We start from the raw sequence: 22,536 nt of genomic DNA, 5'->3' as shown, positions 1-22,536 counted from the left end.
GTGCACTAGTCCCTCAGCCCCCTTTATCAATAATCTGGTAAATTGAGAACTCCTGATTATAATCCAAGTGAATTTTGAAATATGCCCATTGCAGGCTTTTTGTTTTCACACAGCCTAATGTAAAATCTTATGGAAATTTCTCAAAAGCACCAAAATTATTCAAACCTTCCCCAGATTTTCAGGAAGCAGGGCCACAGCAAGTCATAAAGCACATTCTTCATGAGATATAGTATATGGCCAGTGACCAGTGAGGTGTTCTCTTGATGCTGTCTGCAGTAAGTTACAGTAAGGGGAAGTTTCCCCTCCCCTCTCCGATCCTCTCCTCTCTTCCCCTTTCCACACTAAGCTAAATGAATCCCCCACCCTTTTTTGTTGTTTTCCTCTGCTACCCTAACATAAAAAGTCTCACTCTCTTTCAGTAATTCATTCTGTGTGGTAAGAAATCCACAGCAGAATGTGAAACTATTGACTCTGTAGTGGCTGCAGCCATGGGGTAAAACTTTGAACTTTGGTAGAGATAATCTTCCACTGTAGTTTCTCACTGAAATAAAACAAAAAAAGTATAGAGACTTTACCGCTGCCTGTCTAGTCAGCCTGGATCAGTAAGAGGAGTGTTAATACTACTTTTTTTCTTCTTCTCCACTTCTTACCAGTTTTTGCCAAGGCTCCTAAACTCTGAACATTATTGTTTGGTGCTGAGAACCAAACACCAGGTAGGTCCCAATGCCATTTTTACACTGTAAAAAAGTAGAAACATACAGTGTGCCACTTAACCTGACCCTAATGCTAAACCCTTTTTTTACTCTGTTGCCCGACCATTCATTTCAACAAAAACTTTCACATACAATTAAATGTGCATTTAACATATTTTGCATGGTATCTACCTGCAAAAGTATTCCTTGTGTGGACATCCAAAAGCCCCAGATTGCTGCTGGTCACTGCTATCTTGGTTGTGATGTCAGTTATCCGTAGCAGACTCAGAACTGTCACTCAAGCTTTGTTCCTTCCCCGACAGCTACTTGAAAGGTTATGTAGAGAGTTGAGTGGTGGGACAGAGAAGCTGGGCCAGCACAGACAATAATTGGACACTTCCAGAAGACGATGTGCAAATTGAAAAGCATAATTCATGGAAAGGAAAAACACTGTAAGTAAGCATACAGTATAAATACTTGCTTTTCATGTGCTTTTACCTGCAATTTTTTTAGTTGATGAAAGGATATCTTTACCCTAGCCCCTAAACTAACACCTAAAAACAAACGTACCTGCAACACTTAATCTCACACTATTAAATTACATAAACCCTTAATCTCACACTATAAAATCAACCCCTAACACTGAAAGTGAAACTATAACAACCTTTTCTCTAGTGCTTCGGTGTCCCAGAGCTCCCCGCTGACCCACTGACCTTTTCAACCAGTAGTATGTCTCTTTCTGCATTAAAAATCCTGCCAGCTTGCCATTTTCTTTGTTAAAGTTCCACTTTAAAGTAGGTCTAAATGATGGAAGCTGTGAGACCTCTTTCTATAATGTGCAGGAGCTATGTCTTCAGCTTTAAAGATTCAAAACCAGAGACTCAGCATGCAAAAATGAGAAGTATACAATGGCAACCTCCATGTGTCTCTCAGGAAAGCTTTTTCGTTAACGCTTATATTTAGCTTAAAACCTAATACTCCTGAACTTAGCATAAACCCATACTATGTACAAAAGCAGACAAGGGCGCACTCTCATCGTGCATTACCATGGTACACCACGAATTTATTGTGTAGAAAAATGGATGTATACTCACAAACCAATAGACGTGTTTCGGGAGACGACCCCCCTTCCTCAGAGCTTTAGCTCCCGAAACGCTTCAGCCTATCCTGATTAAGGGCACATTATTGCATTGACTGTTATTGCGGACTACTTATTCTGCTTTCAATTTCCATTGGTTTGTGAGTATACATCCATTTTTCTACACAATAAATACGTGGTGTACCACGGTAATGCATGATGAGAGTGCGCCCTTGTCTGCTTTTTGTTCACCAGTGTCCAGATTTCCCGATCTTTGAAGGGCAGCACCTCTTCGTTTGGCATTCTGAAATTTCCTTTGGTCTGAATGAGGATTTGAGCGCTGGTTTTGTTTGTTTGTCGTCGATTGCAAACCCATACTATGACCCTAACGTTAACCCTTTAAAGCTAAGTTAACCCCTTCAAATACATACTTGCCTTTTTCTTACCAAAAGTATTGGCAGTTTATCTGCCGAAACCAGTTTCAAATGTGTCGTCCTGCAGAAACAATGTAGTGCTGAGCTTCTGATATGAAATTCACAGCTTTGTCCTATCTGCACTGCAGTCCTACCATACCTTCAAGCCTGGCACTGGTTATATGTACAGAGAAGATCTTTCAGTGTGAGGATACCTACTGCCTAAAATTAGCACTGGCCTGAGAGTCAGACAATGCAGACACAGGTTAGGAGCCTTAGCTGAGATTGTTAAGAAGACAACTGAATGATTCTGTTTAATGGTACACAATTGAGAACTGCAAAGATAATTGAGGAGCAAGCCATCACTTGCTCTGCATGAAATAAACAGTTGTATGTGGAGACCACCTTTAAATCCCTATGCTGTGTGTTGTAAACAAGGAACCATTAGGGCAAGTACAACACAGGGAAATATTTGATGCTCTTAAATAACCTTGCAAAAATATTCTCCCCCCCAAAATCTTTCTATAGATCTATTTATTGCAATTATGTTTAATTTTGTCGCTGACAATTGCCTGGTGTTTTACCTGATTGATTTTAGAACTAATTTTGTAATTGGGGTCACAAATGACTAATATAATTCACTCAGAAGTGTGTGTTAGTTTGCGGAATTTGATTATGGCGGAGTGGAATGGTACACCCCTGAGTTTTTTGTGATTATAAAATAGATCAATATTGTTAGGAGGAATCTTGAGCTGTGATTTCCTTCGAGTATTCCAACAGACTTGTAATGCTCACTTTCTATACAGGAACTAACTAATGATATGAAGATTGAATTTTTAACTTAACCCAGTTATATGGAATAATTTTATTAGTTAATGAACATTTAGAACTGTGTGTGCTGGGTATTACTGCACCTATTTCGGAAGAGGCAGTAGTCCTTGAAAGGATTGCAGGATCTAATGGCTGCTTTATGAGATCATTTGCATATCTTTAACCAGGTTCTTAGGAAAGGGACTGAAAAGAAATGTGCAGTGACAATTTTTTCTGAGACAAAGAGCTTGGCATGCAGGTACTTTATTCCATCATGTATGTTTATTGGCTTTGCTAAAGTATCTGAATGCTATACTGTATATTTATATACAAATTACAATAACAGAATGTTTTAAACATGCCCATCACATGTACATTTTACAATTGGAACATTTTGTCATACTTTATGACAGATGTCTGTTTATAACGTAAGGGCTGTGTTTGATTGTACAGCTCCAGCACGACCTGGACATAGCATCATGGGTTGATCATTAAGGACACAGCCTACTTGCCAAACTTGCAGTTCATGGCTTTTTTCACCCACTTTTATTAAAAAGAAACATCCTTTAAATAAAGTTTTCTCATACAGTGGTTTTAAACATCACTTCAGAACTCTAAGCAAACATGTATTTAGCATCCTGATGTCTTGCAGCACTGCCACTCTGGTGTCAGGCTTTGGTGCTTTGTTCCTTCAGACAGTTTCATAGTACCACTGTTCTCACATGCAAACTCTGCATACCTTGCAGCTCTCTGCTGCACTGGCCCATAGCCTGGATTCTGAAGTGAACTCTGCCCGGAACTCTACTCACACCCCATATCATAAGGCCTGTGCACACCTGCACAATCAGCAGGTGCTGGTCACCAGCGTAAAGTGGACCCAGGGTTGGAATCTTGATCCCACCCATTACTCTACAAAGATTTCAGACTCCAAATCTCATACCATGATTTACCAATCCTAGAGGAAAACTGCAAGACCAGTTTTCTCCGAATGCAAAACCCATCCCGGAGCCCTTCAGCCTGCATGGGTGACACAAAATCCTCTTTCAAGAACCTAAATCCATAGCTCCACTCAATGCTTGCTCCTTTGATACATAGACAATCCAGGTGCTGGTTACTATAGTCCACCTCCACTCTCCATCAAAGGCATGAAAAAATATATGGGCCTCACTCCACACTTAACTCCTCTTTCTCTTCTTTAGACCGTGGCACAGTGAAGTCCTGTCACACTACATAAGTCCAGAGACATTCTGTACAACATTGGTATACCATAAGCTACCAGAAATCTTATTTCCTACTTATGTCAGTGGCTCACTGGTTTTATTAGAAGTCTAAACTGAAATTCAGTTTGAATTTTAGGTATTTCCTGCAATAGTTTTTGTGTGATACTCCCTAAGGCCTGTCCTCTTCTAAAGGAATGCAGACACTGCAGCTTTCCTCATCAGAACACTGAGATATGCTCAGGTGATTTATAACATAGGTTGAGCCTCCTATTCAGGTATCTATTGGAAATGGATATGGTAAAGCAAACTGCTGTTTCTGAAGAAATGAAAAAGTCTGCAGCAAAGTTTGCTAACATCCTTGAAATGCATATGCCTGACCTAAAGGGGATTGTATCTTTCTCAATAAAACTTGAGTTAAACTTTAAATTTAGTCTAGTCAATTCACTTTACCTGAATTTTATTCATCCCAGTGCAGTCAGATTTCAGATCCAACCTGTGCTTTTGGGTGCAACTCCAGGTTTTCCCTTTAATGGTTCAGTGTCCTGCAAAGCTTTTTAATGTCTGGTTTTTGGCAGAGTCTGTAATACCTATCTGCACATTTACACAACTCCATAATTAATGGTCCCAGACCACAAATTTAGCACCAGGGCAGATTTTGAGTAGTGATGTGCGCTGGTGTACTACTGCCTGCAGGAACAAGCCAAGGCTCTTAGCAGATAGCAGGGGCGGACTGACCATTTGGAAACTCGGGCACTGCCCGAGGGCCCAGGGTCAGTAGGGGGCCCCATGAGATGCCCCGGTACCTTTTTCATAGGCTTTTTTGAGTTTGGGCAAGGACACGGGCCGCATGATCCCCTATTGCCTGGGGGCCCCATGAGTTTTCAGTCCACCCCTGGCAGATAGACATACCCCATACATACATGTTCTGACTTCATTTTCAGTTTTGACTGAATTGTATCTTTAAAACAAACCTGTTGGGAGAGAAATAAAGTGGGGGTGCAAGTCCCATGGGTTGTATTTTTTTACCCTTCCTTCACTACTTCATTTGTGGAATAGAACCCAGCTTAAACTGTGGAATGGAGCAAGGTTTGGATATAAGATATTGGGTCTCCTTATGTACATACTTGTTCTGGGTCAGTGACTTACATACTAAACTAGTGAAACAAGTGTAGGGTTTACAAACCCATGGCCCCTTTAAGAAGTATTCAGCTTTATTATATCTACCTAACCAGTTCTATATAAGATTTTTTATTAATTTTATGGGAGGGCTGGCAAGTGGGTAGCCCTCTCTAATTTTGCTAACAGGGGCTTCTACAAAAACAATAGCTTGTAGTTTTTTTTTTGTTTTTTTTTTTAAAGCTAGGATGCCATCATTTCCATTACTAACATTTTCATTCACAAAATGGCTTTGCTGATATCTGGTGCTTTTGCTGTTTTAAAAGCATTTGCTTTGTCCTGCGTTGTCCAGTTATTTTGTTGCTTTGAACAATGCCTTGGTGTAGCTGACACGCTTTCTCGGATCTCTCTTTTCACTTTAATTTCGCTTAGAATCAGCTCCACCATTAGTCGTGGCTGAAAGCATACATAGCTTAAATGACTATTACAAGCAATTATTGAGCCCAGTTATAAAATTTACATCTCTATCTTCCCCAAACTTTATCAAAGTTAATTGAGGCTGGTCAGTCCAATTCCTCAGCACTAGTTTTTTTGCTAGTTAGCATACAGGACCTACGTTGTAATTTAAAACCTAGAAAAAGTGTAGAATCCTAGTACAGCAACTTAAAAGATGTCTTGTAGTAAGACCATCGCTCTATGTAGGTGCAGGGTTCCCTCATTTGTCTCCTTTCAAACATGAGACAATGCTGCTTGTAATACAGAATACTTACGCTAGAATCAAACCTAAGTGTTTGAATCAAATATGTTACCACTGAAATCAAGGGAAACCTAAATCAGTGCTCACTGTAATGAATGCTAAAAGGCATTTCAGTATGCAGTGGTGCATATCTTCATGCAATTCTGTTGATTTCAATGGGAAACACATGGGTCTTAAAAGGAAAGGTGTGAATCTACCAATTGATTTTATTGTAATTATATTGAGGTCCCAAAACTTTATATACAATTATTTTACTCAAATGTAGTTTGCTAAATATTCTTGCTGCCTGCAAAATCATCTGTGTAGCCAGACACCTATGTGCCCCTGTGCATCTAGGCCATATTGGAGTCACATGGTCTGCTAATGCTGTAGCTATGCCCCCTTAATAGTAAAATGGATCTGACTGTGTAGCCTTGGATTTCAAGCAGGGCTAAGCTCAGGCATGTTCAGATAATATTCTGAACCCACATGAACTATTCCACCAGGAAGCTGTTACTGCACACCAGTAATCATATGCAGCCACGACATTCCCTGCCACACGTATACACACCCTTGGTATACGTGCAACTGCGAGGCGGGGAATGCTTATGATTGGCTGTGTGTAATGACTGCTTCCTGGCGGGATAAGTCAGGTGGGTCAGGCTATTATCAAAAACAGCTTACCCCTAATGCTGAGTAGTCATACATTACTTGCAAATCCACCTGCTGGTGAACTCTGGTATTATACGTTTCTAACCAAACTTAATAGCTGTGGTGAAAGAGCTATGATAGCTATAGAAGTATTTTATATATGATCACATACTTTGGAACACTGAGTGACTGTAAACATCAGCACATTACAGGTTCTACTACTGCTTAGTGAAATAGGGGTACAGCACATCTTACTTACGTACATACTCACTAATCTGTAGCCTGTCATGGATTTTCAGCCACACAGCTCTGTATTTTGAAATCCTCCCACATATGAGCTGCAAGATGCCTAAATAGCTTGCCATTTAAACTTGAAGTCCTGGATTAATTTTCACTAGAGACAGAGGTTGATTTACTAAAGGAAAACAGGCTGTTTGCATTGCAAGGGAAATTTCCCTTAGCTTAGTGAATGTGGTGAAAATTCATTTTGTAAAGAATACCAAATCATATTCAAGGACAATATTATTATTATTATACAGTATTTATAAAGCGCCAATAGTTCACTCAGCGCTGTACATTACAAAGGGGGACAGAACATGTGACAGAACAATACCAATACAATGCAAAACATGAGGGGATTGAGGTCCCTGCTCTTTCGAGCTTACAATCTACAATAAAAAAATAAAAACCGTATTTTTGCGTGCACGATTAGATGATGGGAGTCAAAAGAGCTTCATCTCATTCCTTAAGTTAAGGGAAAGTTTTCTTGCAAAGTGAACAGCATATTTGTCTTTGGTAAATCAACCTCAGAAACTGCATGAATGTTAACTAATGTACACGTGGGTTACCTCTAGGTTCCCTGGGTTTCCTCCACGCTCCAAAAGCATAGCAGTAAGATGAATTGGTTTTCTCTCAACTTGAAGAAAAGGGGGAAAGAAAGTGCTCACAAATGTCCCCAGTGTAGAACCAGACAGCAATGAAATCCCAGCCGAGCACCTAACCCTATCCTGCTCTACTGAAAACTTCAAGTTTTGACTGGAGTTGGGCTTTAAGTCCAGGAAACAGTTAATGCCTTTTAAAGGTTTTAAAGCTGTGAAAACTTTGCACAATGATTGCTCTGAGACACACAGTCTTTTTTTTTTTAAATCCTTATTTCAGAATAGCTCCTTTGACAGAGGAAAAATATAACAAAACAGACTCATAAAGCAATAAATTTGAGTGCTGTAGAAATGTATAATTAAACGACATTAATCAAATCATTTTTTGATAAATAGAACAGCGAGCACATGCCAGGTTTGAACGACCTGGGTGTGCGATTAATACCCGAGACAAGGCGACGGAATAAGAATTAGTTTTATTTGCATGTGATTTATGCTCTGATTTATGAAGCTGCACAATTCCATGTTGTTGTTGGAGTAAGATCTATTTGTGATAGTGTCGTGTACAATTGCAAAGGCTATATACCAGTTTGACATGATTTGCGAATGCATCGTACAGGCCAGAGAGTAATGTTTTGCTGAGCGAATTTGAATTGATTTGTGAGTATACTTAGTGTGAACGGTTCTGCACTTTGCCAAGTCCCTTCACTGTTTTTAAGTTTATAACATATACTTTCACAGAAGTTAGAGGAGAACTACAAGTAAACAGCTAAACACAGAGTTAAAAGTGTCTATATGTGAACTGTTCTTGACCAGGAAGATTTGCAGTTCTGACCAACTGGTCTTGTGATTTACATACTGTACTTCTGCCAGACAGAACAGCCATGTCTGTGATCTCAAATTTCCCCACTGCAGTTAAGCAATGCAACTTCTGTCACTGATCTGCCTCCCAGCCTGCTGTCAAGTATAATACTTTCCTATTATTACACCGGACAATGCTGAACTCAGTTAGCCTGCCCCTCTCTAAGGCATTCTAAACAGGGAACTGCAGGAAAGAAATATATTTAGTTACTTTTGCTAGTTGTATTTAATACTATATAGTTACATAATAATATAGTGCATGCCTCTTTAAATTTTCACTTCCATACTTTGAGTCACAGGGCTTAATAAAGCAAATAGGCTGCACACTTTGCAAGGGATTTTTCCTTTAGCTTAGCGAATGAGGGGAAAGTTAACACTGCAAAGAATACCCAATTACCTGAAAGGAAAAAACAAAACAGTATTTTTGTTTGCACATGATTAGATTATGGAAGTCAACAGTTCTTCACATCATTCAGTAAGCTAGGGAAGCCTTCTCTTGCAAAGTGAGCAGCCTTTGTATCGTTATTAAATCAACCCCACCGACTCAAAATAGACATTTAAACAGTGAAGTCGGAACTCCTCATCTCCATATTCAAGGCAATGACTTACGGGTGCACCTTTGCATTTTTGTGCCTTTTTAAATTAAAATCAATGGAAACGCATGTCAATGTGCATCAACATGAGTTGCAATTAATTTTACATTGCACATCAACATGCATTTAAATGTACAGCACATAATCGTTGATTTCAATTGAAAATTAATCTGAAAAAAAAAAACACATCAAAAACACAAAGTTATCAATCCAGAATTCTAGCCACTGGATCAGCATAGCACTCAGGCAAGTAGCATTTTCAGAAGCAGAGAACAGCAGTGTCAACCTGTATAGTATTCACAGCACAAGTTTCTCCTTTTTCAAGATTACCTCCAGACTGGCCATAAAATATTGCTGCCCCACCCCCCTCCTTCCCCATCATATGCAGGAACATCCTACGCTCCCTCACCCACATCTTCAATCTCTCCCTCTCCTCCGGCACTTTCCCTTCCCCTCTGAAACATGCACACATCACCCCCATACTTAAAAAGCCCTCCCTGGACCCCAATGACCCGAACAACCTCAGACCCATCTCCCTGCTCCCATTTACATCTAAACTCCTCGAGCGCCTAGTCTACGCCCGCCTATGCTCTCACCTCAACGACAACAACCTCCTCGATCCCCTACAGTCCGGCTTCCGTCCCCTACACTCCACCGAAACTGCCCTACTCAAACTCTCCAACGACCTGCTAACCGCCAAAGCTAATGGCCACTATTCAGTGCTCCTACTCCTTGACCTCTCTGCGGCCTTTGACACAGTCGACCACCCCCTCCTCCTCAAAAAACTACACTCCCTCGGCCTCAGAGATTCTGCTCTCTCCTGGCTCTCATCCTACCTGTCACAACGCTCTTTCAGCGTTACCTGTAATGCCACCACCTCCCTCTCACTCCCCCTCTCTGTTGGGGTCCCTCAAGGCTCTGTCCTCGGGCCCCTTCTCTTCTCCATCTACACCTCCTCCCTTGGCCAACTCATACACTCTCACGGCTTCAACTACCACCTCTATGCCGACGACACACAAATCTATCTCTCAACCCCCCACCTCACCCCCTCGGTCTCCGCCCGAATCACACACCTGTTGAGCGACATATCAGACTGGATGTCGCTCCACTTCCTTAAACTGAACCTCTCCAAAACCGAGTTTCTTGTCTTCCCTCCAGCCCGGACACCACCCCCCATTGACTTGTCCATCATGTCCAACAACGCCACCATCAAACCCGCCCCGCAGGCCAGAGTACTTGGTGTCATTTTGGACTCCAACCTATCCTTCCATCCCCAAGTCCACTCTTTAACAAACTCGTGCAGACTCCACCTCCGCAACATCGCCAAAATCCGCACGTTCCTAACTCCAGAAACCACTAAACAGCTCATCCACTCCCTCATCATATCACGACTCGACTACTGCAACTCCCTCCTCACTGGCCTGCCTCGCCGCTGGCTATCCCCGCTTCAGTCCATCCTGAATACGGCTGCCAGACTCATTCACCTTTCCAACCGCTCCGTTTCCGCCACCCCCCTCTGCCAATCCCTCCACTGGCTTCCGATTGCGCAACGGATCAAATTTAAAATCCTAACGCTGACGTACAAAGCTGTCCACCATACTGCCCCGAACTACATCACTGACCTAATATCCAAGTACCGCCCAGCACGCACACTCCGCTCCTCACAAGACCTCCTTCTCTCTAGTTCCCTGGTCTCCTCCTCCCACACCCACCTCCAGGACTTCTCCAGGGTGTCACCCATCCTCTGGAACTCCCTTCCCCAACCCATCAGATTATCACCTACTCTCCTCTCCTTTAGGCGCACCCTGAAAACCCATCTCTTCAGGGAAGCCTACCCCGCCCCCTGCTAACTTGCCGACCTCCTCCACTCTTCCTACCACTCCATCCCCCACAGCTATCTCCTCCTGTGCCACCATCCCCTCCCTCCTAGATTGTAAGCTCGAAAGATCAGGGCCCTCGATCCCCTCATGTTTTGCATTGTATTGGTATTGTTCTGTCACATGTTCTGTTCCCCTCTGTAATGTACAGCGCTGAGCGAACTATTGGCGCTTTATAAATACTGTATAATAATAATAATATTGTATAGTGCTTATTTTGTTGGGGGAAAGTTAGTGTTTTTATAGAAAGAAATACCTTAATCCACAATCCCACAGAGGTCTCCCTGGTTTTCTTCTCTCCCTTTATGAAATGTGGGAAATGTGGACAGGCCCTTCACATCATCATGTACAATGCAAAACCATCAGTACCTGTTGGTCCTGCATTGTTGGCGAGAAGGGCAGGAACACAGCCAGAGAGGAAGAGTGACTTTGAAGTCTGTGGGACTGTGAATTAGGTTTTACTCTCTTGTAAATGCATTATTATTATTATACAGGATGTATATAGCGCCAACAGTTTGCACAGCGCTTTACAATATAAGGGAGACAGTACAATTACAATACATTTCAGTACAGAAGGAATGTGAGGGGCATTGGAGGAGATTTACGAAAATTGGTGCATTTAGAGTTTGGTGCAGCTGTGCATGGTAGCCAATCAGCTTCTAACTTCAGCTTGTTCAATTAAGCTTTTACAATAAAACCTGAAAGATGATTGGTTTATATACAGAGTTGCACCCTATTTTGCACCATGCAGTTTTAGTAAATAACCTCCATTGTTTCAAAGTATATTTTGCATCTACATACAGACAAGGTTATTACATACACATATGTTCAGCCTTCTTTGTAGTTCTACATAGTGACTGTGCCTTGCTGATCTCACCTCCCTGGGCATCTAAACCTGGATGGATTAGTTAAAATTAAATTCTGCAGTTTCTAATGAAGTGAAACACTTACTATGTAGTTACTACTTGGTACTTAGGAACTACATGTTCTTTGCCAGACTTAAGTCCCCCAAGAGAACTTGAGACCATACATTTTTTATTCATGGCAAGGAAGATGTTATTTCTTAGTCAAAATAATAATGTGCCCAAGTGCTATTTAAATTTTTAATTTTAATGGTAGGTGGTCTCCAATCCCTTAAGGACCCCATCAGGTAGATCTCTTTATCCAGTGGGAAGATCTTGTTGTCTAAATACTGGAAGACTGAAACACTGTGTCAGAGTTCCTAACCCCTGCCCCTCCTTGATTTGGGTTCTGCTGCTACATTATTCATTATGTAAATACAGTAGGTATTCAACTTATGAGGTTTAGTGAATCCTCAGAGTTATGGTCACTGTGGGTGAGGAGAACATAGAACCATTGTGTAGAGGCCTTGCTGTTAGAATCCCCAAGATGAAAAAGAAGCCATCCAGCATATCCCCAAATCTGAATGAGCAATATTAGGCTATTAGACCCTTCAACTTTTTTCTATAAATATGACAAAAAGTAAATACATGTATGAGGTTAAAATTAATTGAGCTGCATGATGATCATTCTGTAACAACACAAGGTGTACTGTAACCGATCCTTTGACTACATTTTCTGTTTTTTGGGGGGTTTTTTTCTTCAATTGTTTTATTATTCCTCCATATTTTCTCATCCACTTGGAGGGTGATATACTCCCAACTCACCATTGTATATTATATTTTAAACCTCAGTTACTGTATATCAATAAGCCTTTTTTATAGTATTGTAAGTAAATGCAGAATTAATTTTTTTAGAAACTCCATAGTCCTATTTATTATTCTTAATAAAAGTATAATGTGGAGATAACACTAATATTTTTTGCCGCAAACTCATGTAGTTAATTAAGATTAGTTATTAATGTATCTGGTGAACTGTTGGCGCTATATAAATCCTGGATAATAATAATAATAATATTCCAAAATGGTGGTATATTCACTCGATGGGAAGCAAAACAGGAAATTCGTACCTGTACTTTGTCAAGTCTCTACATATTGTTTGGTTATTATAAAACCCTCACATCCTGCATTATACCAATATTTTGTTTTAAACTGGGAGGTTTGAAAATTAACCTGTATCATATTCAGTATTCTTTTTCATGTAAAATGCAATCAGTTAAAGCTAATTTTTGCTCTGGTTCAAATATTTACAGGTGGGTTTGTACATAATATTTGCAAGCATGAAATCAATAAGACAACATTCATAGTTTGGTGTTTTGCAACTTTTTTAAAGAGTTCTATAAACTTTTTTTTATTTTTAACTTTAATGCCGATTCCATTGCCCACTGAACGCCTGTCTCTTAAAATACATTATGAAGAAATATCCTGCGAGCGCCTCACCTATTTCTCTAGTAATAATGAACAGGTGGTCATAATTTGCAGGTTTTACAAGGGAATCATAGGTGCGGCACTGGATTCTTTGTTATATTCCATAGGAGGTCCAGGCACCAGATGGTGTCATTTAGGGGGGGGGGGTGCAAAATCACTGGTTGCTTTAAGTGTGAAAAAAAGGTATCAGCTGTAGAGTTGGGATTTTCTGTTGGCTCTTTGGTTTCTGACTTAATACCATTTGGAAAAAGTCCTATATTTTTTTTTTATTTTGTACTTTTTTGTCAGTTTTTTTATTTCTTTGGTTTTATTGAGAAGATACTAAAAGTAAAATTATTGACCTTGTGAAAGATAATAAAATAGTATAGATTTTAAATCGACCTGATGCATAAAAAGGCAGACATACACTTTTTACGACTTTTCTTGTAACACATCAGTTACTTAGTTGATAGCTGTAAAGGGTTTTATTTATGTTTCGGGGTAAAACAGTTGTTTTCTGAAGAAATATGGTTTCGTGGTACAAAATATGTAAACCTAATTGAAAATATTTAAAAGCATATTGTTTCAACCAAGAAAAGTCCTTTTTATGAAATACATTTTATTTACAGATTAACTATTTTAGTTTACATGCTTTTATTAGCAACTCTAATTAATTGGGACAATCACACACTCCCTCAAGTTAGACGGAACTGTCGCTGGCTCCTTATTTTAAATAAACCAGATCATTCTTTGTTGCATTCATAATAATCCTGGGTAACTGTTTTTATTGTCTGTGTAAAAAATACAAATATAGGGTAACAAACAGTGAAATTATAGCTTTGGGGCTAACACGTTAAATCCATATTCAAGACCATTTTTTTTACTGCTGATCGTGCCTTGCTAATAATAATAAAAAATCTAATAAAATAATTAGTCAAAATGCACATTTTTTCTGTCCTTTGTATAGTAAATAGAACTTCAGATCTTTTTGGCTTTAGTTTCTTTTCAAGGCTGTTCATTGCTCAGCTCTGAATGCAATAGAGGCTCATATGATTCAGCCACAGTGCGAACAAGCCCTGTGACTTGATCCCAGAGTTTCTTTGTTTGACATCTGGTGTTAGCTGAATAACTCCCAGCTCATTAATTACAAATAATACAAAATTCGTTAGGCTTAATTACCTTTTAAATATTATGTTTCTCCCCCCCCCCCCCCCCCCCGTTATTGCCTTTCATTGGCACAGTGGTTTTTGCTTAAGTTGGTGAGAGTGGACACTTATTTTGCCTGCCCTCTGACCTCTGTTGTGTAGCTCGTTAACACCTTTTGTTGCATAAGCTGAGATATGATATATATTGTTGACTTGTAAGCCTTAATGTCAGCTTTTTGGGGATTTAGTACAAATTCAAGAGCTTATGTATCAACTGATGCCTAACCAAGACAGGCAGTAGAATAAGTCTGAAGGAGGGGACATATTTTTAAGTGACGAACAGTGCAAGTGAGCAGAAATGAGTAAAAAAAAGCAGCTGATGAGCAATCACAGCCTTGAATGCAGGAGCAAAGACCTGCAAAACATGTCAAGGTGAGTCATTTATTAGTGTTTGGATCAGGAACTGCCTTGGTGATGAGAAGGTTAAAGTATTGCCATACTTAAAACACTATATGGCTCACTTAAAGCTAAATTTCAGGCAAGTTGTTAGTGCACAATTGAATTATGCAAATATGTGAACCGTGTTACCTGTTGAAGGATTTGTAATTCTGTAAGCCAGTCTGTGACTCAAAGCACCCTGTTACTCTTAGGGCCTTTTTTTCAGCCGGAACGTGGCAAAATGGAGTTCTGCCACCTCCGGCATTGACCCCATGTGCATCGCTATTTACTGTCAGTTGTAAACACAGGAGCTTCTGTGTTACAAGTGAGAGCACTACTCTCCCAGCAGCTCCAAAAGAATCCCCCTTGATCAGGACTCAGAGCAGGGACACTGGGATGGACAGTCTATATATGGGCTGCAGGGAGGGCATCTCATGCTCACTCTTGTGTCTGGATGCTGATATCCCCTGCTGAATGATTGCACTGCCACTACAGTTGCTGGGGAAGAGGAGTAGTTGCAAAATAAGACTGGTTGCTGCTTAGAGGTGAGCAGATGAGGGCAGTGGAGAAGTGAGGTGGAGAGGGAATTGTGGGGGTGCAGAGGTCAGGGCTTAAGAAGATGGCTGTAAAGCTCAGCTGTTGAGCAGGAAGCCTTTGGCTGAGCAGGTTGCAGACAAGCTGTGAGAAAAGAGTGCAGAGGTGCACTCTCTACATAATGCACTCTTGAACCCTGCACTCTGTACACAATGCACTCCTGAACCTTGTTCTCTGAATGTAATGAACTCCTGAACCCTGCATTCTGAGCATAACACACTCCTGAACCCTGCATTCTGAATGTAATGCACTCCTGAACCCTGCACTCTGTTCATAAAGCACTGCTGAACCCTGCATTCTGTGCATAACACTCCTGAACCCTGCATTCTGTGCAGAGCACACTCTTGAACCCTGCATTATGTGAATGCCGCACTCCTGAACTCTGCATTCTGAATGTAATGCACTCCTGAACCCTGCATTCTGTTTGTAGCATACTCCTGAACCTTGCACTCTGGGCATAACTCTCTCCTGATCCCTGCACTTTGTGCATAATGCTCTCCTGAACCCTGAACTTTGTGTCTTACACCCTCCTGAACCCTTCAATCTGTACACAATGCACTCCTGAACCCTGAATTATGTGTGTAGCATACTCCTGAACCCTAAACTTGTGTATTATGCACTCCAGGGTTTTTTTTTTTGCCTCTGCCACTGCAGTTTGGCCACACCCACACTTTGACGTGACATTACAGATGGGTGGGTGGAGGAGAAGTTCCTGCACCTGTTCTCTGAGGAAAAACAAGCCCTGGTTACTCTGCATAGCCACGCCATGGACCTCTCTGCAAACTAAAGTACAGTCCAGCATTTCATCCAAGTCTAAGACTTGCCTCAGCTTATGATTGGAAAATGAAGGAGCAGCAGTACACTGATAATATCATCCTTGTGATCCCCTTCCTGTAAACACCATGGTCTTGGTCTTGCAATAGATCTCCAGTTGGCTCAAAGTGCTGACCTTCCCTGTCCTTGTCTGAATGCTGTTGTGCAGAGGATGGCAGAAGGCAGATATATTAACATATGCAGGGGCTAACACTTTCTATGTAAAAATATATTCAGCTATTTTTTGTGAAAACCAAAATTGTTTTCTTTTTTACATACCTGGATTTCAGTTTTAGAGATGTTTAATGTGTCGTCATAAAAACATTTAAAATCATGGTTACTTTTGCTTTTAGTTTAGGGAGAACCTGTCACTAACAGAACATTTGGAGAAATTGCCTGATGCACTCTATTTATTTGCATTTTGTCACTTTGTTTGTCCGCTGCTCAGAGTGGGCATTGTAAAATTCCAATTTCAGATTGGAACTGTTAAAGCCAGATTTGGCCACATCAGCTATTGTGTGCTTGAAAAGTGTATTGAAAGTATCTCTTTAAAACTACAGTTCAGCAAGATTAGTGTACAAGGGATCAACTGCGTATATGAAAAAACAAATAGCAAAAATAATCACAATAATAACCCCCTGTACATATAACTTCACTTTTAATAAGTTTGTTATACATAAAAGCTTCACTAACTTCTATCATCCAATCATGTGCAAACAAAAATACTGTTTTTTAACTGGTATATGATTGGGTATTCTTTGCAAAGGGAATTAATTTTAATGGCACCTAAAAATGTGGTGCAGTTCTGCCGCGATTGTCTCACGATAAAACATGGCAAACTCCGTAGCCCAAAAGAAGCTTCTGCTTCTTTTTTGGTGACAAGCTTCATGCGTTTGCCAGAATTGCGTTGCGATTTATCGCACCCAGGTGTGAATGGAGTCTTAGTAAATCAACCTCAAAAAAGTGAGGGGAATTTCAGCCCATTCTTGCCCATTCTTCTTTAACACCACCCTGCTGAACAAACTTAAACTGAAACATCAAAGAAGCCAGAACAGTGACTACATCCTGTGTGCTTGAAAAGTTTGTTGAAGGTATCTCTTTGGTTGCTTATATTGCCTCACCGTCCATTTCCTTGATATGTGCACATTACCAAGTGGGTAGTTTGGGCACTTTCGTGTTGTTTTAACCTAGCATGGTATCAGTTGGCATTCCCCTTTAAGCAAATTCTTTCTAGTAACAAATAATATGAGATGATATAGTTTTGAGTTATCATTACTATGTACCGTGATGTCCCATGAATTGCTGCTGAACCCCATAGGGGTTTGCTGCCTCTGTGTTGCTCTATTTGATTTATGATGTTCACATCGTGTTCAGTGTTACTGTTTGGGGAATGTGTGGTACATACTTAATGAAGGGGTTAATCAAGTTATGTGATGCAGCTGATTATTGTAAGCCCTGTCTATATTCACAGGAGCCTTGGCTGCTCTCAGGGGTCTAACTGGGTGCATAGAACTTCTATACCACATCATCAAACACATTTACAGAAGACAATTTAGTTAGTGAATCACGTTGGTTGTACCATATGTTGCAGTTAACTTATCACTTGTGCCGTGAAAATAATCGGGTTAACGCTTAGTATTCATTAACATAGAATCAGAGCATCATAAATGCGTGCCAGAGTACTGCGCTCTTCACCAGTCGTGAATCCAAGCAGTGCTGTAATTTTGCTTTTCACCACAAGGCAGTATATGGGTTTTTTCTGTTGTGAAACTAAAAATTGCTTGCAGTAGACCTTGAATTCCCATGATCATTCTCACAAAAACTGCAGCCATCAACTTGGTGGCAATTGTTAGACGTTGGCACGTCATGATGTCATCATCTGCAATTGAAGGTACGCAGTTGCAGCATTACACAATATCACGTGGTGTCCCCTGCTGAGAAAAGAGAGAGAGTCATAGCAATATGTGATCATCTACAGATCATAAATGGGAAGCAAACTTTGGTTGTATGGGCGGTGCAACTGACAATCACTAACTTATCTTTTTTAAGTCATATGACTACAATAATCTAAAAATGCAATTGGTTGCCAAACGATGCTGTCCATTGCATGTCATTTTGTAAAGGAAACCCGAACTGAAAAAAAACCTGTAGGCTGCCATTGTGGATATCTTCTTTTGAACATGCTACTGTAGTTCAATGCCTAGCATCCTTGGCATCCTTTGTGCATCCAGGTGGATTATACTTTTTTTTTTTTTTCAGGACAAATTGGGCTTTCTTTTGGTGGTAAATTGTAATAGATATTTCTTGATTTGTTTTGGGGTTTTTTTTTGGTATTATCAAAGAAAAAAATGACCCAAAATAGTAAAAAAAATAATCAGGGATTAATCTTGAACTTTAGAAGGTTAGCTATGTATTGCAAATCTGCCAATTCAGAATTTCCATAAATAATGAATGAGGTCTTAGTTGGGTTCCTGACCCAGAAGGGACACATTCTAATCTACTGTGCATTGTTTTGTTATTCTAGTATTCCAGAGCCTCAGTGCAGCAAGAATTGAATATTACACAGAACACAATGTGAAATAACACAAAAAACTGTGCTCAAATAAAGATGAAATAATGGAATCTTCTGCTCCTCCTACCAGTCCATTCCCCACAGTTACTACCTTTTGTACCACTAGCCCCTCCCTCTTAGATTGTAAGCTCCAAGGAGCAGGGCCCTCCTATCCCTCTTGTATTGAACTGTATTGTTGCTGTATTGTCTTCCTTTATATTGTAAAGTGCTGAGCAAACTGTTGGCGCTATATAAATCCTGTGTAATATAATAAATAATAATGAAATTATCCACTAAATATATGTGAATGAATAAAAAGAAATAAAAATCCTTTTAAAAAGTGTCTGTATGAATTTGATCATCCAAATAACTACATACACCACTTATGACTGAAAGAAAATACTGCACTCACCAGCAACAAACCTGCTAACGCAGCAAGTAGTGCGTTTGAATTAACCAATCAGGGCTCTTCCTATTTGGTCATCCAGCTCGTCCATTTACCCGGGATCTTCTGGAAACAGCAGCTCACAACACTGGGAAGCTAGTACTAGCATCCCCTGAAGATATGCGCTTGCACGTAACTCCTCGGGAGGAGCTACACACTGTTGTCACACTGCTGCTTCCGGTCTTGGAACTGGAGACCATCTTACAACTTTAATAAAATGACTACGCTATATACAGCCCCTTGGTGTTGACTCCATGCAGTGAGTGCTTTTCTCTTAGACAGTGTGGGTGACCTAACGCTTCCTAGTGGTGGGAGCTGCTGTTTCCAGGAGATCTCAGGTGGATGGATGAGCTGGATGACCATATAGGAAGGGCCCTGATTGGTTGATTCAAATGTGTTACTTGCTGCATTAGCAGCTTTGGAGCTGGATAGTCTCAGTCACAAGTGGTGTCGAGTTATTTGGATGGTGGAAGTCATACACCGACACTTTACAAGATTTAAAAAGAACTTTTATTTATTTTTATTCATTCACATATGTTTAGTGGATCATTTCATCTTTATTTAGCCACAGTGTTTTCTGTTATTTCACATCCTGCCTTATGTGATATTCTGTTTTTGCTGCACTCTGTTTTATAGATTGCGTTTGGGGTTTTGTATACTTACCTGCTGCTTGCTGCCTCGTATACTTTTATTGCTAACTTACTATACTTACCTTCAAAAGTAAAAGTATCTTAACCATGTTAGTAATTACAGTAATATATACTGTGTTTTAACTTCCGTATTTTCCGGCATATAAGACGACTGGGCGTATAAGACGACCCCCTACTTTTCCTGTTTAAAATGTAGTGTTTGGGCTATACTCGCCGTATAAGACTACCCCTCTTCCAGTGCACACCCGTGGGAAGAATCGTGCCCCATCATTGGTGTCAGTGGGAGGAATAGTGCCCCATCATTGGTGTCAGTGGGAGGAATAGTGCCCCATCATTGGTATTAGTGGGAGGAATAGTGCCCCATCATTGGTATCAGTGGGAGGAATAGTGCCCCATCATTGGTGTCAGTGGGAGGAATAGTGCTCCGTCATTGGTGTCAGTGGGAGGAATAGTGCCCCATCATTGGTATCAGTGGCAGGAATAGTGCCCCATCATTGGTGTCAGTGGGAGGAATAGTGCCCCATCCTTGGTATTAGTGGGAGGAATAGTGCCCCATCATTGGTATCAGTGGGAGGAATAGTGCCCCATCATTGGTGTCAGTGGGAGGAATAGTGCCCCATCATTGGTGTCAGTGGGAGGAATAGTGCACCATCATTGGTGTCAGTGGGAGGAATAGTGCCCCATCATTGGTATTAGTGGGAGGAATAGTGCCCCATCATTGGTATCAGTGGGAGGAATAGTGCCCCATCATTGGTGTCAGTGGGAGGAATAGTGCCCCATCATTGGTGTCAGTGGGCAGAATAGTGCCCCATCATTGGTATCAGTGGCAGGAATAGTGCCCCATCATTGGTGTCAGTGGGAGGAATAGCACCCCATCATTAGTATCAGTGGCAGGAATAGTGCCCCATCATTGGTGTCAGTGGAAGGAATAGTGCCCCATCATTGGTATCAGTGGCAGGAATAGTGCCCCATCATTGGTATCAGTGGGAGGAATAGTGCCCCATCATTGGTATCAGTGGGAGGAATAGTGCCCCATCATTGGTATCAGTGGGAAGAATAGTGTCCCATCATTAGTATCATTGGGGGGAATAGCACCCCATCATTGGTGTCAGTGGAATAGTGCCCCATCTTTGGTGTCAGTGGGAGGAATAGTATCCCATCATTGGTGTCAGTGGGGGGGGGAGGAATAATGCCCCATCGTTGGTGTCAGTGGGGGGGGAGGAATAGTATCCCATCATTGGTGTCAGTGGGGGTGGAATAGTGCCCCATCATTGGTGTCAGTGGGGGGTGGAATAGTGCCCCATCATTGGTGTCAGTGGGGGGGGGAATAGTGCCCAATCGTTGGTGTCAGTGGGGGGGGGGAAGTGCCCCATCGTTGGTGTCAGTGGGAGGAATAATGCCCCATCATTGGTATCAGTGACACCAACGATGGGGCACTATTCCTCCCACTGACACTTGCTGACCCCTGTTCCAGTACGGTGCTGCTGCAGCCAGCATATGTGGTTGCAGCAGCACCTAAGCACGACACACTTACCTGCATCTCCACTCGATTTTCGCGGGGCCGCTCAGCTCCGCCTCCTCGCCGGTGATTGGCCGCCTGTGTGCCTTTCCTGAGCTACAGTTCTGGCGGCCAATCACCGGTGAGGAGGCGAAGCCGAGCAGCCGCGCGAACATCCAGTGGACGAAGGGAAGGAAGGAGCAGCCGCGCTTCCTGGACCGGATCGTCGTGGGACCGGAGCCAGGTAAGAGACAGCCCCTGCCCACCCCTGTACTTAGTTTCCCTTCTGTTGGAAGGGGGGGGGCGGCGGCAGCACCGCGCCGCCCCCCTAAAAAGTGTCAGCATGCTGTTACCGGCGTATAAGACGACCCCCGACTTTTGAGAAGATTTTCAAGGGGTAAAAAGTTGTTTTATACGCCGGAAAATACGGTAATTTAACTGCTAACGGAATTGTAGTTCAGCCATTCTTGGGATTCACGCTGTTATTCAGGAAGATCACCTTAATATGTCCTACTTCAGTTTGGCTGCTTCTTGCATAACTTTGCTACTCGTTGAACATGGGTGATAAACAGGATAGAGGTAAAGGACCTGGTCACACCTATGTAAGTGCATTACTGCACGTTTAACAAATGCCAATGTGAGATGAACATGAATTTTCAGGCCCTTCATTTCCATGGCTCCTAAATGAGGGTAAATTGCTAAGATTTAAGGATTCAGAATCTGGAGCAGCTGTGCATGGCAACCAATGATCTTCTGGCTTTCTTCTTGAAAGCTTAAAGCCTTACTCCAGGTTTTGTGTGTCTTTAAAAAGTCTGGGCCAAGCTGGCCCAAAATGAACTTATTCCTTTACTAATAGATGTACCTGCTGTCTGTGCTTTATAAACTGTATGTAGCCTCAGCTACATTCAGTATACAGCACTGTGTTTCAGCAGTGGTACAAGGACTTCCCTTCCCACTTCCAGAAAGAAACTGTGTCAGACTGAGACCTGCTTATCCATTCACACAAAGCCTTGTATTTTTAGGAATTAATACAAGGCTTCCTCTGATCAGCTGAGGTGAAGAGGTGGACAAATAATGTCACAATGTCTACCTGTACTCATTCATAAAAATATATATTACTTATATAGTTATGTCACTGTGCCAGCCCCAGCCACACGATGACTGCAAGCAC

At 41.4% G+C, this 22,536-nt stretch overlaps 1 protein-coding gene across 3 annotated transcripts in view; it reads left to right on the top strand.

Moving 5' to 3' along the window:
• MGMT (O-6-methylguanine-DNA methyltransferase) overlaps nt 1-22,536 on the top strand; it is a 625,576-nt gene that overhangs the window by 601,239 nt on the left and 1,801 nt on the right. The gene's annotated exons all lie outside the window — the stretch shown is intronic.

This window comes from Staurois parvus, unplaced genomic scaffold (assembly GCF_062004578.1).
Source record: "Staurois parvus isolate SC_StPar_1 unplaced genomic scaffold, SC_StPar_1.0 ptg000009l, whole genome shotgun sequence".
Classification (NCBI taxonomy): domain Eukaryota; kingdom Metazoa; phylum Chordata; class Amphibia; order Anura; family Ranidae; genus Staurois; species Staurois parvus.
Note: the sequence above shows the minus strand (reverse complement) of the source record. Positions and strands in the feature narration are given on the sequence as shown.